Source organism: Lynx rufus, unplaced genomic scaffold (genome assembly GCF_022079265.1).
Source record: "Lynx rufus isolate CCGP_SWC_20201006 ecotype Redwood Valley unplaced genomic scaffold, mLynRuf1.p SCAF_3, whole genome shotgun sequence".
Classification (NCBI taxonomy): Eukaryota; Metazoa; Chordata; class Mammalia; order Carnivora; family Felidae; genus Lynx; species Lynx rufus.
In genome coordinates, this window is record NW_025814845.1 from 170,402,763 (window position 1) to 170,420,523 (window position 17,761).

Below are 17,761 nucleotides of genomic sequence, written 5' to 3' on the forward strand. Positions count from 1 at the left end.
TGACTCATAGTTTCCATCTCTCAGCTGAAATTCCCCATCTGTTCATTCATGTTGTTCATCTTTGTCATGGGAATCTTTAACTTATCAGTTATAGTTATTTTTAATTCCTTATCTGAGAATTCTAACATCTGGTCATATTTGAATCTGATTCTATTGATTTCTTTGTGTCTCTCCAAGGTTATTTTTTCTTGTTTTATTGTGTTTGGAACAGTAAGGTCTCAAGTACATAGTATTTGTGTCTGGAAATAGGCATATTCTTCTTCTCTTAGGTATTAGTGGGTGGGGCTTTGTCAATCTAAATGTAAACTGAGTTAGTTTTCATTTTGTTGTTGTTAACTTTGGTGCATCGAGGCTTTAATTTCTTCTAGTATTATGTTATGTTTAGGACAGAGGCTGGTTTGTCATAGGGTTTCTTTTCCTCAATGTGTCTGTTGTACCTTCAGCTTTAAATCTTCTTGATGTGACTGAACCTCAGAAAACTCTCTCCCTTCTTTCTTCGCTCCATATGTATTAGTTTCCTAGGACTTCCATTATAAGGTATTATAAGCCGTATGGCTTAAAACGATAGACATTTATTCTCTCACAGTTTCAGAAGTTAGAAATGTGAGATCAATATGTCAGCAGGGTTGGTTCCTTTTGAGGGCTTTGAGAAGCCATCTATCTCATGCTTATCTCTTAATTTCTGATGGCTTGCTGACAGTCCTTGGTATTTGCTGCCATATTGATATTTCACTACAATCTCTGCCTCCATGTTCACATGGTGTTCTTCCTATGTCTCTGTCTGTGTCCATGTTTTTCTCTTCTTATAAGGACACCAACCTTATCAAATTAAAGTCCCACCCTACTCCAATATGACCTCATCTTACCTAATGCTAATATATAATGCTGCTATTAATATTATCATGCCAGTACAATGGAATGCTACGTTAGCACATAGTACCATATAATATACACTACAGTACACTCATATACTGGTTTGATACTAATACTAATAACCAATAACATAATAACTAGTTACATCTTCAGTGACCTTATTTCCAAATAGTACTGGAGGGGTAGGGTTTTGAGGTATCTTTTTGGAGACACAATTCAACTCTTAACACCAAAGGTATAGTGCTGTTGCTAGTTACCTGGTATGTCCTAGCCTAGTTTAGGGTGGGGTGTGTGTTTTTCTGGTCAAACCTCTGTCTTATAGAGGAGGCCCTGGGTTCTTGAGTCTTAGAGATGGAGTTTTCTCAGTGATAACTGCCCTTCTCCCGTGGTTGGAGACCTCTTATGGCCTCCTGTTCCTATCTCAGGATAGACGGCTTTTCTTTTACTTCTTTTCGGGCACAGTGAGTCTTTATCTGGGTTCTCAGAGTAACAGGGTTTGCTGCCCTGCCTCCAGATACTTAAGGCATTTGTCCTTTGAAGACAAGTGTCCAGAAAGGGCCTTCTGCCTTTTCTGCAATGTACCCACTACCCTCCTCCAGTTATACATCACTGAAGGAGGCTTTCTCCAATCTTCCACCCTGCCTGCAATCTTTCCTTTATGAGCCTTGAGGTAGAAAATGGAGAAAGATATTGGCAGACTTCTCTTCTATCCATAGCATCCGGTAGTTTCAGCCTTTGTTGATATTCTACACTCAGACTTCAGCATTTCATTAAAAAAAAAAAATTGAGCGGAATTGTTCTTATCCCCTTGTATAGTCATACTGTTTTCTCCCTATGTTCTTCTATAGGTTAACCAGTACTCATGACCCCTTTCTCCTTAAGACTGCCTGTATTTCCTTAAATTTCAGGCTGCTTGGTTGCTTTGTGATCTTAGCACTCTGATGGCTTCAAGAAAAGTTTCAAGTTTGAACATTATCCTGTTGTTGCTGTTTTTCTTATTTTTAAGGTTTTAAATGCTACCCTTTCAAATAAGAACACAGGCCAAGTTTCAACAAACAGGAAAAAATGCTTTAACATGAAAAAGAGATTAATAAACAAACAGAAAAAAGCTAACTCAGAGGGCACTAAGACAATGTAGGGAGCAGAAGAAAACATCAAAACAAAATAAAAGCAATATCCCTAACAAAAGATTATATGTTGCATCCACAAAATGTGAATATAAGTATATACGTGTGTGTGAATTTGTGCTTGTCGTGTGTATATAAATAGAACAAAACATAACTGTTGATCATAAATATATACTTAAAATGATAGTGGAAAAATAATGTTAAAAAGGTAGGAAGGTAATATTGAGGAAATCTCTCAAAAACACATCAAAAAGGTAGAAAATGAGAAACAGAAGAAGGCGTTGGATAATCAACATACAACGTCTGATATCTGATTAACAGAATTTTCAGAAAGGGAAAATAAAGAACATACAAGGTGGGGGGCATGGGAAGATGGCAGGGTAGAGGATCCTGAGCTCACCCCGTCCCCTGTTTTCAGGGGATATGTCATCTATATCTAAGTCTGCAGAGTGATCCGAAGACTGGCAGAGCGAATTCCACAACTAAATATAGAGAAGAAGCTGCAGCTGGAAGGTTAGGAAGGTCAGAAAGGTGGAGGGAGGCTGCCCAGAGACGGGAGGGAGCTGCATAGACAGAGAGGGCAGGGAAATAGGCCCTCACACCAGGGAACTCGGATGAGGAAGACTAATCCCCACGACATTTGGTTTTAAAACCAGAGGGGCTAAATTCTGTGAGTTTATAAAACCAGGGGTACTTGGAGTCTGGAGCTTTAAAAGTCTACTGACTCAGGACTGGGCAAGCCAGGAGGGTGAGTGATAGCTCAGTCACCACCCTTAGAGAGACTGCAACCTGCTCAGAAAGGCAACATAAAAATGGCAGTTAAAAAAAATGGCAGTTGATACAATGCCAGGGGCAAATGGAAGACAGGTCTGTTTGTACTGATTTTGGAGCATGTTGGGGGACTTCTCTGAAAAGGTGGGAGCTGACAGGTGCTATTTTTCTTCCCTACCCACCCGCCCCAGCATAAACACAGAGCCACCTTCAGGAGGTGGGGCTACACAAACACTCGCTACCTAACCTACTAGTGGTGTGCCATGCCCGCAAGTTATCCCGAGGACTAGCCCACTCCAAGCCTGCTAACTTTGGCCCCGGGCTCAGGGCAAATCTTGTTAATGTTGTGCATGCACCCAGCCAGCATCCACGGGTACAACTGGCATCATGTGCTGGGCCCGGCCGTGCCTCCCTGCTCCCAACCATCGTTGCCAGCTGTGCCCAGCCTCATTCCCCTGGCAACCACGGCATGCAACCCCCAGCCACTGAAGGGCTTTGGGGGACTGGCATAGGACTGGTGGCCCGGTGCAAACTTCGCTAATATGGCCCCCTGCTCCCAAGTTTCTTGCCAGGCACGCTCCCTCAGAGCTGCCCTGCCTGGGTCCCGCTAACACCACAGAGAGAAAGCACAGCCTACAACAGGGAGCAAGGCACTGCAGATGACTGTACTGAAAGGAAAAGTGACTCAGACACAATAGCAAGGTGTAAGCAACACACATAGGATACTCTCCTGAAATGCCAGGTTCTGGTGAAGAGGGGACACTGGGTTCTCAGAGTAACAGAGCACTCCAGCACTTCTTCTTCATAAAGTCACTATTTTTAACAGAAGAAGACACAGCTGACCCTTAATACATAGCCATAGTCACAGAGAGGCAGATAAAATGAAGAGACAGAGGAATCCATCGCAAATGAAAGGACAGGACAAGACCATAGCCAGGGATCTAAGTGAAACAGATGTAAGTAACATTCCTGATGGATAATATAAAGCACTGACCATAACGATACCACTGGACTTGAGAAAAGAGTGGAAGACATGAGTGAGACCCTTAACACAGAGACAAGGAATAGCAGAGCAGAGATAAAGGGCTCAATAAATAAAATGAGAAACATGTTTGGTTAAATGGACAGCAGGATGAAAGAAGCAGAGGAATCAATTAATGACCTAGAAGACAGAGTAATGGAAAGTAATCCAACTGCACAAAAGAGAGAGAAAATTATCAAGCAACATAGGAATGACTTACAGAACTCAGTGACTCCATCAAACATAATATCTGTATTATAGTCATCCTCGAAGAAGAAGAAAGAGCAAAGGGGGCAGAAAATTTATTTAAAGAAATTATAGCTGAAAATCTCCTTAATCTGGGGAAGAAAATAGATATCCAGATCTAAGAGGCTAAAAGAACTGCTAACAAAAGTTTATCCACACCAAGACAGATTGTAATTAAATTTGCAAACTATGGTGCTAAAGAAAAAAACATGTAAAAACAGCAAGACGAAAGAAGTCAATAACATGAAAGGGAGATTTTTCAGCTGAAACTTTCCAAGTCAGAAGGGAGTGGCATGATATATTTAAAGTGCTGAATGGGAAAAATCTGCTACTAAGAATACGCTTTCCAGCAAGGCTATCATTCAGAATAGAAGGAGAGATAAAGAGTTTCCCAGACAAAATAAAACTAAAAGCGTTCCTCACCACTAACTCAGGCCTGCAAGAAATATTAAAAGGGAAATTTGAGTGGAAAGGAGAAACCAAAAGTGACAGTTTGAAGGTAGGAAACACAAAAACATTAAAAATGGATATCTCTGTAAAAAATCCATCAAAGAACTAATAAAAAAGCTTATAAAATGTAACAAACATATACCTAAACATGGGGAGAAGGGGAATAAAGAAAGAGTTCAAACTTAAATAACATCAACATAATATAGAGTGCTGTATGAAGAAGTTATATACAAACTGAATAAAAACCATGGATCAGAAACCACTAATAAATAAGCAAAAGAGAAAATAATCCAAATATATCAATGAATAAAATCAGCAAAACATGAAAGGAGAAAGAAAGACAAGAACAGATCAGAGAAAATCTTCAGAACCAACCACAAAACAAGTAATAAAATGGCAATAAATACATATCTCTCAATAATTACTTTGAATGTAAATGGACTAAATGCTCCAATCAAAAACATAGGGTGACAGAATACATAAAAAACAAGATCTATCTATATGCTGCCTACAGGAGACCCATTTCAGACTTTAAGACAACTGTAGATTGAAATGAGAGGATGGAGATACATCTATCATGCAAGTGGAGATCAAAGAAAGTTAGAGTAGCAATTCTTATATGGGACAAAATAGACTTTAAAACAGACTGTAACAAGATACAAAAAACAACACTATATAATAATAAAGGGGACAATCCAAAAATAAGATATAACAATTGTGAATATTTATGCATTCAACATGGAGCACCCAAATACACAAAACAGTTAATAACAAACATAAAAGAACTAATCATTAATAATACAATAATAGTAGAGGACTTTACCACCACACTCACATCAATGAACAGACATCTAAATGGAAAATCAACAAGGCAACAATGGCTTGAATGACAGATACACTGGACCAGATGGACTTAGTAGATATATTGAGAACATTTCATCCTAAAATAGCAGAAGACGCATTCTTTTCAAGTGCACACATAACATTCTCCAGAATAGATCACATATTAGGCCATAAAACAGATCTCACAAATTCAAGAAGACCAAAATCATACCATGCATATTTTCTGACCACAACACTATGATTCTAAAAGTCAACCACAAGGAAAAATCTGGAAAGAGTACAAATACATGGAGATTAAATATCATGCCACTAAACAATGAATGAGTCAACCAGGCAGTAAAAGAAGAAATAAAAAAGTACACAGAAACAAATGAAAATAAAAACACAACAATCCAAACTTCTGGGATGCAGGACAAGCAGTTCTAAGAGGGAAGTTTATAGTAATAAAGGCCTACCTCAAGAAGCAAGAAAAAAACAGTCCAAACTTCTGGGACGCAGCATAAGGAGTTCTAAGAGGGAAGTTTATAGTAATAAAGGCCTATCTCAAAAGCAAGAAAAATCTCAAACAACCTAACCTTACACTTAAAGGAGTTAGGAAAAGAAGAACAAATAAAACCTAAAACCAGCAGAAGGAAGGAAATAATAAAGATTAGAGCAGAAATAAATAATATGGAAACAAAAAAAAAATAGAGTAGATCGATGAAACCAGGAGCTGTTTCTTTGAAAAAAATCAATAAAATTGATAAACCTCTAGCCAGACTTACCAGGAAAAAAAGAGAATGGACTGAAATAAATAAAATCACAAATGAAAGAGGAGAAATAATATCCCACACCCCAAAAAAACAATTATAAGAGAATGTTATAAAAAAAACTATATGTTAACAAATTGGACAACCTAGAAGAAATGAATAAAATCCTAGGAACATATAAACTACCAAAACTGTAACAGGATGAAATAGAAAATTTGAACAGACCAATAACCAGTAAAACAATTGAATCAGTAAAAAAAAAAAAAAAAAAAAAAAAAAATCCTCCCAACAAAAGTTCAGGACCAGATGGCTTCACAGGCAAATTCTACCAACCATTTAAAGAAGCGTTACTACCTATCTTGTCAAACTATTCCAAAAAATAGAAAAGGAAGGAAAATGTCCAAATTCAGTCTATGAGGCTGGCATTACCCTGATACCAAAACCAGATAAAGACACTATGAAGAAAGAGAACTACAGGCCAATATCCCTGAGGAACATAGATGTAAAACTTCTCAACAAAATACTAGCAAACTGAATTCAATAATACATTAAAATAGTAATTCACTACAGTCAAGTGGGATTTATTCCTGGGTTTCAAGTGTAGTTCAATATTCCCAAATCAATCAATGTGATACATCACATCAATAAGAGAAAGGTTAAGAACGACATGATCATTTCAATAGATACAGAAAAAGCATTCGACAGAGTACAGCAACCATTCATGATAAAAACCCTTAACAAAATAGGTTTAGAGGGAGCTTACCTCAACATAACAAAGACCATCTATGAAAAACCCACAGCTAATATCATCCTTACTGAGAAATAACTGACAGCCTTTCCTTTGTGGTCAGGAACAAGTCAGAGATAAGTCTCACGACTATTATTTAACATAGTACTAGAATTCCCAGCCACAGCAATCGTACAACAAAAAGAAATAAAAGGTATCCAAATCTGTCAGGAAGAAGTAAAACTTTCACTATTTGCAGATGACATGATACTATATGTAGAAAACCTGAAAGACTCCACCAAAATACTGCTAGAGCTGATAAGTGAATTCAGTAAAGTTGCAAGATAATGAAGTGGCAGAAAGAGAAATTTAGAAAACAACTTAGTTTGTAATTGCACCAAAAATATTAAAATACCTACAAATAAAATTAACCGTGCAAACAAAAGACCTGTACTCTGAAAACGATAAAGTATTGATGAAAGAAACTGAAGATGACACAGAAGTGAAAAGATATTCCATGCTCATGGATTGGAAGAGCAAATATTGTTAAAATGTCTATGCTACAGAATGCAGTCTACATATTTAATACAATCCTTATCAAAATACCAATTGCAGTTTTTCATAGATCTAAAACAAAAAAAAAATCCTAAATGTATGGAACCACAAAAGACCCTAAATAGCCAAAGCAATCTTGAAAAAGAGAAGCAAATCTGGAGGCATCACAATTCCAGACTTCAAGTTATCTTACAAGGGTATAGTAATCAAAACAGTATGGTACTGGTACAAAAACAGACACAGATAAAAGAACGGAATAGAAAATACAGAAATAAACCCACAATTATATGGTTAATTAATCTTTGATGCAGCAGGAAAGAATATCCAATGAGAAAAAGACAGTCTCTTCAACAAATGATGTTGGGAAAACTGGACAGTAACATGCCAAAACAATGAAACTGGATCACTTTCTTAAACCATACACAAAAATAAATGCAAAAGGGATGAAAGACCTAAATGTGATACTTTATTTTTTTATATATTTTTAATGTTTATTTATTTTTGAGAGAGGGAGAGACAGAGTGCTGGTGGGGAAGGGGCACAGAGAGAGAGAGAGAGACACAGAATCTGAAGCAGGCTCCAGGCTTTGAGCTGCCAGCACAGAGCCCAATGCAGGGCTCAAACCCAAGAAACAAGAGATCATGACCTGAGCTGAAGTCAAAAGCTTAACTGACTGAGCCCCCCAGAAGCCCCCTGAACGTGATACTTTAAACCATAAAAATCGCTGGTGCGCCTGGGTGGCTCAGTTGGTTAAACATCCAACTCTTGGTTTTAGCGCAGTTCATGATTTTCTGGTTCGTGAGATTAAGTCTCATGTCATGTGTGTTTGGGATTCTCTCTAGCCATCTCTCTCTGCCTCTCCCCCATTTGTGATCTTTCTCTCTCTCTCTCTGTCACATACACACACACACACTCTCTCTCTCTCTCTCTCTCTCTCAAAATAAATAAATAAATGTTTTTTAAAAACCTATAAAAATCCTAGAAGAGAATACAGGTAGTAATTTCTTTGACATTGACTGTAGCAACTTTTTTTCTAGATGGGTCTACTGAGGCAAGGGAGGCAAAAGTAAAAATAAACTATTGGATCTACATCGAATAAAAAGCATCAGCACAGTGAAGGAAACAATCAACAGAACTAAAGGGCAACCTACAGAATGGGAGAAGATATTTGCAAATGACATACCCAATGAAGGGTTAGTATCCAACACATATATAGAACTTATACATCTCAACCCTCAGAAACAAAATAATCTAGTTCAAAAAATGAGAAGACATGAATAGATTTTACTCCAAAGAAGATATACAGATGACCAATGGACACATGAAAGCATGTTCATCATCACTTACCATCAGGGAAATGCAAATCAAAACTACAATGAAACATCACTTCACACTTGTTATGATGGCTAAAATCAACAACAGAAGAAACAACAGATGTTGGCAAGGATGTGGATAAAAAGGAACCCTTGTGCACTATTGGTGGGAATGCAAACTGGTGCAGTCACTCTGGAAAACAGTGTGGAGGTTCCTCAAAAAATTAAAAATAGATCTACCCTATGACCCAGCATAACACTGCTAGGAATTTACCCAAGGGATACAGGAGTGCTGATGCATAGGGGCACTTGTACCCCAATGTCTATAGCCACACTCTCAACAATAGCCAAATTATGGAAAGAGCCTAAATGTCCATCAACTGATGAATGGATAAAGAAATTGTGGTTTATATACACAATGGAATACTACGTGGCAATGAGAAAGAATGAAACATGGCCTTTAGAGCAACGTGGATGGAACTGGAGAGTGTTATGCTAAGTGAAATAGGTCATACAGAGAAAGACAGATACCATATGTTTTCACTCCTGTGTGGATCCTGAAAAACTTAACAGAAGACTATGGGGGAGGGGAAGGAAAAAAAAGAGAGAGAGAGCGAGCCAAACCATAAGAGACTCTTAAAAACTGAGAATAAACTGAGGGTTGATGGGAGGTGGGAGAGAAGGGAAGGTGGGTGATGGGCATTGAGGAGGGCACCTGTTGGGATGAGCACTGGGTGTTGTATGGAAACCAATTTGACAATAAATTTCATTAAAAAAAAAAGGAAGCCTAGATTTTCATATAACTACACACTTATGTGCTGTGTGAATGGGGGTGGTTGTTATTTAATTTACATGCTCTGCTTTCTTCTAAGATGCAGATAAAAATAGCATCTACCTCACAGCATTATTATGTATATGAGATAAAATTAGTTAATGCAGGGAAAGTACTTAGTGCATGGAACAAAGAAAGCAACTGAAAAATAACTACTATTATTTTATTCCAGCAGTAGTTTAGCACAGCTTTATATTTATTAACACATGCTAAGGGAATTAGCTCTAATTACTCTTCTATTTTTTTTTCCTAAATTTTATGAGATTGTTTTCTTCTAAATAAATTCAAGAATCTTTTTATCTTCTCTATAAGAAATATATTTTAACTCTGAACTTATTCAAGTCTTTCATATCTATGCATAGAGACTATGGCTTTCTTTATCAAAGTCTGTACACTTCTTGTTCAGTTTATTACTAGGTATCATGAATATATCTGTACACTTCACCTCTCTCACTCATATTCTTGCTCTAGGTCTTGTCCTATTTTATAAACTCTTGTGTATGAGATCTTTCCTTACATTTTCATCTTGTCTCTGTATATGGAAACAATCTTGATTTTTGGCATCTTATTTTTTAGCCTGTCACCTTTGTGAACTTTCTAAAATCAGTTTTAATATTTCATTTGATACTCTTGTTCTTTCCTATTATATAATTATAGTATCTGCAAATTATATTTTCTCTGCCTTTCCATTTGTTTTGCTTCCTGTTTTTATCTTATGATATATATAGTTATATGAAAGTTGACCTTTTGTTTTCATGTTACTTTGATTTTGTTTTGTGCTTTCCCAATGTTTTCTGTCTTTTCATTTACAGTATGTTTTCTTTGGTTTTAGTCTTCCAATGTTTTAGTTTGACATATGTCCCATTTTTATTCAAATAGAGATAACAATACCGGTGATAACTTTACTGTTATTATTATTATCATAGTCATTTATTAAAAACTTGCATGCACCTGGCCCTTTATAGTTTTCAATAATACTAATACTATTACTAACAATATCAACAAAATGATAATAATTGCTAACAATATTGAACGTTTCCTATACACTAGACATGTTTGAAGCACTTCACATGCCTTAAACTCCTTTTATTCTGACAACACTCTTGATATTCTTCTTCCGGCAAAATCCTATGAGGCATGTACAATTATCTCCATTTTATAGATGAGAAAATGTGATTTTCAGGTATGATGCCAATACCTAACAATAATCTATGCTGTCTCATACTTACCTATTAGGTCTTCAAAAATGTTTTTCTGATTTTACCTTTTTTTTTGAATCCTACTACTTCCCCTCCTCCTCCCCTTCCTCTTCCTTCTCCTCCATATTTTGTATCTGTGGCCACTTTTCTAATCTTCTCTCCCTCTATCATGGGTGGTTCCAGTCTGCATTTCTTTTTTCTGTCTTCAAAGACCAGTAGTAAAATATGTATTAGAAAGGAAGACAAAAAGAAAAAAAGAAAAGGAAAAGTTAGGAAAGAAATCCTTTTCAAGACAATGATTTCAGGTTATTTCCAGTAACGATCTTCTTCCTTATTCCGAGATCAGACCTCCTTATTCCTGCAAGGCCCCGGGGGCAGGTGGGAGAGACTGCACATGCCCAGTATCCTGGGTGAGATGGTTCCTGTGAGGGTGGCTCCTCCTGGGTTCAGGTGCCTGACAGCAGCCACAGATGGTGCAGGCCATTACTCACTACCCTAAGGCAGCACAGCCAGTCCCCCATTGTTCAGGACATAACAAAGTACTTAGATCAAGCCAGTGACAAAGGCATTCTCTCCGAGCACTAATTAGCCTCTGAGTAATTTCTAATCTAACTCCAATTTCAACCATATGTATATACAGATGCAGTTTGCTTTACACTTCTTGCGTTCTTTCCCCCATCATTCTGGGACCCTCCTGCCACCACCCTCCCCCATGCCTGCATCCTTTTAATTCTATTCATCAATTTCCTTCCCTGAGATATTTTACCATTTAACTTGGGACTTGAAGGTGGACAACTTTTGGGATCCTCCATATTCTCCCGCACAACTGTGTGCGGTTCTCAGGAACCGATAAAGTGAGAAGCAGCGAAACTCAGAATCCCTTTTTTTTTTTTTTTTTTCAGAATGACAACATACAAGTACGGATGCAACTGAGGCAGGGGTTGTGGCAGTCTGCTGACACTGCTACATTATTATTATTATTATTATTCATTTCTTACATTTTTCTTTGTTTTATGTTTAAAATGTTTTCCCTGAGTTACCTATAAAAAGAACATTTTGTTACTTTGCGTACCTTTCCTTTATCAGTCACAGCATACCCTAGGTTCTCAGAGAGACCTTTCCCCACATTTGCTCCTATTCACTCAACGTCAGAAGCCTTCTTGAGTCATGGATTTCTTTAGAGGACCGCATTTATCTTTCTATTTCTCATTAGCTATGATTGATTTGTAGCAGCTTTGCTTTGGGAAGTTGTGGCTCTTCTTTTTCTCCATTTATAGGTTGACTTTATTTTTTCTTTCCTTTTTTTTTTTTCACTGTCAAGAATCTGTTTCCCAGTTTGCATAGCCCATACTAACCACACCTTCTATTCTCTTCCTAATTGACATGAATTCCAAGAAGACAGTGGCATTCTCCCATAGGTTCTCCTTGCTTCCATATCCACTGTTAATTTATCTTAATTAAGGTCAAGGTGGTCATTAGCTCTGCCAGGAGACTGCATGACACCATGGAAAGTGATGGCTTTGGAGACAGGTAAGCCAAGGTTAAAATCTTGGCTCTATGTCTTAGTAGCTATGTGGCTTTGAGAAGTTACTTAGCCTACCTGAGCCTTAGCTTCCTGATGTTTACAAATGGAGAGAATCACACCTACCTTGTAATATTACTGTGAGCACTAGAGGTCATTATGTAAGTTACCTGGCATATGATAGATATAAAGTAAATGAAAATAACTTTTATTTGGAGTCATTCAAATGTAGGATTCGGATCCTAATTTCTCCACTTCCCAAGAATTAAAAAAAATTTTTGATGTTTATTTATTTTTGAGAGAGGCAGAGACAGAGAACGAATGGTGGAGGGGCAGAGACAGAGGGAGACACAGAACCCGAAGCAGGATCCAAGCTCTGAACTGTCAGCACGGAGCCTGATGTGGGGCTCGAACTCTTGAACAGCAAGATCATGACCTGTGCTGAAGTAGGACGCTTAATTGACTGAGCCACCTAGGCGCCCTCCTAGGAGTTTTTTTAAAGAGAATTTACTTAATCATTTTTTGAGCCTCAATTTCCTAATCTGTTAAATGGGGACCAAGTTCCTAATCTTGTAAGATTCTAGGGAGACCATAGGATCTGACAGAGTATAAGACACTTTGCACATACCTTCAACAAATGTTCTTTCTCTTTTACCTTCTGGATAAAATCACACCCTGTTGGACATGTCTGAACTTTACCTGAAGTGTTGGGTTTTGTTTTGTTTTTAACAGAATGAAACTTGCAGTAAGATTACACTAGTTTGAAGGCCTCACTTTGGCTCAGTAGACTGCTTGTTTTGATATCTTAGGAAAGCAGCAACCATTTTCTCTTTCTGATCAACAGAAATACGTTTTCATGAAAATATGACTTTTGATTTTCTCTCTTAACAAGTGTGTACAGCTTTTACCCCCAGGGTACCATTTGAATAAAAAGAAAGAAAGCAATGAGAAAGAGAAAACCACAATTTACTGGGGTGGTATTTTCAGGTAGTATGAAAAACAAAAGAGGTATAGAATATCCCATTTGTGCATCTTGATGAATTCATTTTTCACAGTTACGTGGAAGAAAAATTGTTATCCTCATTCATTTTTTTAAGGATTTAGAAAATGCTAAACAAGAGGGAACTAGTAAATTAGGAAAAATACTCTCACCACAATAGACACCTTTTGCTTCTCACAGGACTCTGAAAAAGAAATGCCTGTAAAATGCAGATCGCTTCCCATCAGGGCCCTGATTTTAGTCCAAGCTGTGTCACTTACAATGCATTTGACCTCAGATTTCATTTCCTTAGACAGTAAAGAAAACTGGGCAGTCCAGTTCTTCCCTCACATTGTTTTTAGGAGGAACAAATAACATAATTGATGCACGCTAAAGCAATTAGCACAACATCTGATATAGAATTGATATAAGAATGCTAGTGGCCCTTATCCTTTTCCTGTAAGTCTATCCAATAGTGTGAACTTGATAATCATAGATGATCAATACAAGTAAATAATGGGACCTGTTGGAAGAATGTATCAGTGGAATTTATCTCATTTTCATTAGTATAAATCAATTTGAAGAAGCATCTGTTCTTGAGAGAAGCAGAAACAGTTGAATTGTTTCTATACTTGGGATAACTTGATTTTAATTTTGATGAGCAAAATAAGGATCCCACCTGTATTATGATGATTGATTACATTATTTTGTATAAATATAAATGTTACTGTTTGTTGACTTAGCATGAACCATGTGCTTGCCTCTTAAGGAAGGTAATACACATCTTACAGGTAAGGAAACTAAGGCTCGAAATGGAGAGATCTCCTCAAGTTTACACAAACAATGAGTAGAAGAGCTAGCGTTTGAACTTGGGTCCTCCTTTCCATGTTTGATATTTTGTACCATGCACATTTATTTGGTTCATAATATAACTAAATCCATGATCATTTAAAAAAATTCTTATTTCATATATTTTCTGGTAAAACATAAACAATCTGGAGGTATGATAATTTAATTTTTGTTCATTTTTAGCATCTAATTGTATTTTATTGAGTTTATCTAGAAAAGTGACTAGAATGTCTTACCATTGGATATAAGATATCATCTTCCTTGCAAACGAGAGCAAATATGGCTGAGGTGGTGATAACTACATATTTACCGACAAGTCAGGGAAGTAAGAAATACATTTTTTTCTTTTGGGGTTTTGACCCTTTCAGAAGGAAGTGAATTAACATTCAAAATGTAGTTACAAAGTGACAGGAATTATAGGTAGGGGCTTAAAATGAATTCTGTCATATAATCCCAACAATGGGCCAAACATTATTATCTCCATTTTAGAGTGAAAAATGGAGGCTTTGAGAAACATAGCTAGGTTTTGAGGCCTGGAAAATGCACTTACACTGAGGAACTCATTCCACAATGTTGCTAGTAAATGAAGTATTAAGAGTTCTTTCCTCTAATTTTCTACTTACCTTGATAAGCAAAGCATTCATCACTTTTCCCAATGGTGCCTTGGCTCATCCCAGGGTCAGGCTATCTTTTAACTAATTGATACAACTAATTGATGTACAATTTGAGAAGCATATATGACTGGACCATCTTCAGCAAAACCCCTCAGTCTTCAAGCTCAAAGGGGTGGGGTGTAGGGAGGACACATGGATGAGAATAATGTAAAATGATGTGATGTTACAGAAATTTAGATTTGGAAGTGATTTTTAATCAAGTTTAGTCAGGAGAGCCTCTGTCCAGGTGTAACCAAGATGTAGTCAATAACTGACATTTCTAGCCCTCTTGTCTCCCATGTGATTTTATTGAACACAGGTTTAATTGACCTGAAAAAGAAACTTGTCTGGAAAGTTGTGTGCACTGCCAGCAAAATAAACTTTCCTCAGTTCTTGCCATGTAGGGGTGTTTGCTGGACTCTTTTACATGGTAAAGCAAGCAAACAAACAAACAAACAAACAAAAAGAAAAGAAAGCTGTCAGGTTACTAAGCTGCAAATGCTTGAGAAATAACAATCTAGGAGACCACTTTGATGAGAGAAACTATAAAAGGTGGCAAGGATTTCCTTTCTTTGGGTTTGCTCATTCCAGAAATTGAATTGGATTGGTTACCACGGAAGAACTCCACTGCAACCATGCTCAAGAGGGGCAAAGTGGTACAAAGGTGTCAGACTTATACTATAAAAATTTAACTCCCTTGACATTGTATAATCCATGAGGACCCTACTTCAAGGAAATGGACTTACAATTGTTGCTCAAGGAAAAGTCCCATTTATTTGTAAGCTCAGACTATGCACTTTGTCTCTCCATGCCTTAGTTTCCTCATCTATAAAATAAAAGTAAGTCTTGCATTGTTAGAATGGTATGAACACTTCTGGATCTCAGCAACTCAACAGAACTGAAGCTATGCTTTCCCTTTGATCAAATTCTACTCTTGTACACTGAGCATCTTGGTGGTCTGAAAAATCTTCTGCGAGCTTCACATTTCCTACAGGTACACTGAGAGGGGTGAGCTAGATTGCCTATAAAGCCCTTCCCAACCATAATGCTTGCACTTCCACCAATATTCTAGGAATAAGCAGGCTTGCAATTACAAAACATTCCAGGCTCATAGAGCTGCTTTAGAAGGCAGCGATTTCACAGAAGCACCTGCAGTTAGGAGACCTGCACTTGAGTCTCACTGGCCACATCCTTGAAGTGGGGATTTTGGCAAGGTATTTCACATCCTGAAACCTGAATTTTTTTCAGCTATAATTTGAGGACAATAATAACCCACCATACAGAAAGGTTGGTATAATTTTATTAGACTGGCTATTTGGAAGTGCTTTCTACACGATAAAATCCTGTTGACATTGAAATATTTTGGCTATCATTAGTGTAGCCCATTCATGTATTTTTCCCCAACAAAGAGCTTTTAAAATTCGTATTTAAAAAATAAATTATTTTATTTTATTATTTAGTTTCTGTTTTCATCAAGGTTATGCATGCTCATAGTCAACTACCTCTACAGAGCTCGTTATGTAACATGTAGTTCCATGCCCTCTCTCCCCACAGTCACTGATGTCGTGTTCCGCAGAGGCAACAATTTTCAACTCTATGTTTTTTTTTCCAAGTGTTAAACTTCTGTGTTTCTAAATAACCCACATTTGGTGCCGTTTCCTGATTCTTCAGTTCTAGGCATTATACTGACCTACCAATTATGGAAAATGAGAATTTAGCCAATTTATATCGCTATCGCTCTACTACAAGCAAATACATGCACATTATTCATATTTCCGTTCTCCCAATATAAATATATCATAATATCATTTTGGTCATCAGTGCTTAAATCAACTTGAGTGCGTAAATGTTATTCACAGTTGAACCACATAGAGTACTGTCCTTTTCTTCCTTTCTTGCATAAGTATTTTTTCTCCAAGATTTGATAATTGGCTTGTTTTCTTTATCTGCTACATTTTCTATGGTCTTGTTAATTCAGCCCCCAGTTCTCTCTGAATATTCTCAATGAATTAAGTATTTTTTACCAATTTTTTTCTTTCTGGAGACATCACTGAGTCTTCTGATCTTTCATTCACGGCTTGTTGGTTACTAAGCCATGGCCTGATGCCATCCTGGGGTTACTCTTTGTCATTCTGGGGATTTCTCTTACTCTTTCCAAATTGCATTCCATTACTTGAGCCTCACGTCTACATTTTTATTAGTTTATTCCCTTGCTTTTAAAATGGAATCACTTCTGTAGTAGCTTCCCTCAAATATGTGTATTTTGAGAAGTTATGTCAGAAAATATATTTAGTTTACTCTTAGACTAACTTAGTTTGACTAGGTTTGTAAATAAGGTTGAAAATAATTTTTCCTTATAATTTTGATGGCGTCACTCCAGTATTACTGTTAAAATGTCTGGGGCTGTTCTTATCCTTTGTATACTCAGAACACTTTTCTTTTGAAAAACTTTTAATATCTTCTCTTTCCCTAGTGCACTGAAATCTCATGGTGATGTCCTGGGGTCTAGTTTCATTGATTGTGCTGGTGCTGGGCCTTGGACTAGATGGTCTTTATGTTCTTCTCCAGTACTGAGATTCAGCGAGCCTCTTCTTAGCTGCTTTTAACTGAGTACATTACGCTCCTCTTCTGTAACACTACAGACACACTTCTATAACAGCTCTTGTCACAGTTTCATAGTGAGTTGTCTATATCCATAGCATATGGCATAATGCACCCCATGATGGAAACTGAACTGACTTGGACTGTGTAAATGAAAACAACTTACTTGTGATCTGCTGGCAGCATGGACGTAGAAGCATAGTATGTGATATGGATATGAAAAATTAATAACAGCTAGAGTTGTATTCGTTTTCTGAAAATATTAGCTCTACTTTAGAGATTTTACTATCTGCTAGAAATTTTGTAACTCTTTGTAATAAGTGACTTAGTTATCAACCCGAACAATTCTGGTTGCTGTCTGCAACCACTTGAAACTTGAAAGGAGAGAAATAAAAATAGTTTGAGGTTCTTGAGGTTTCCAAAGACCTTTAAACACCCATTGTTGGTTATA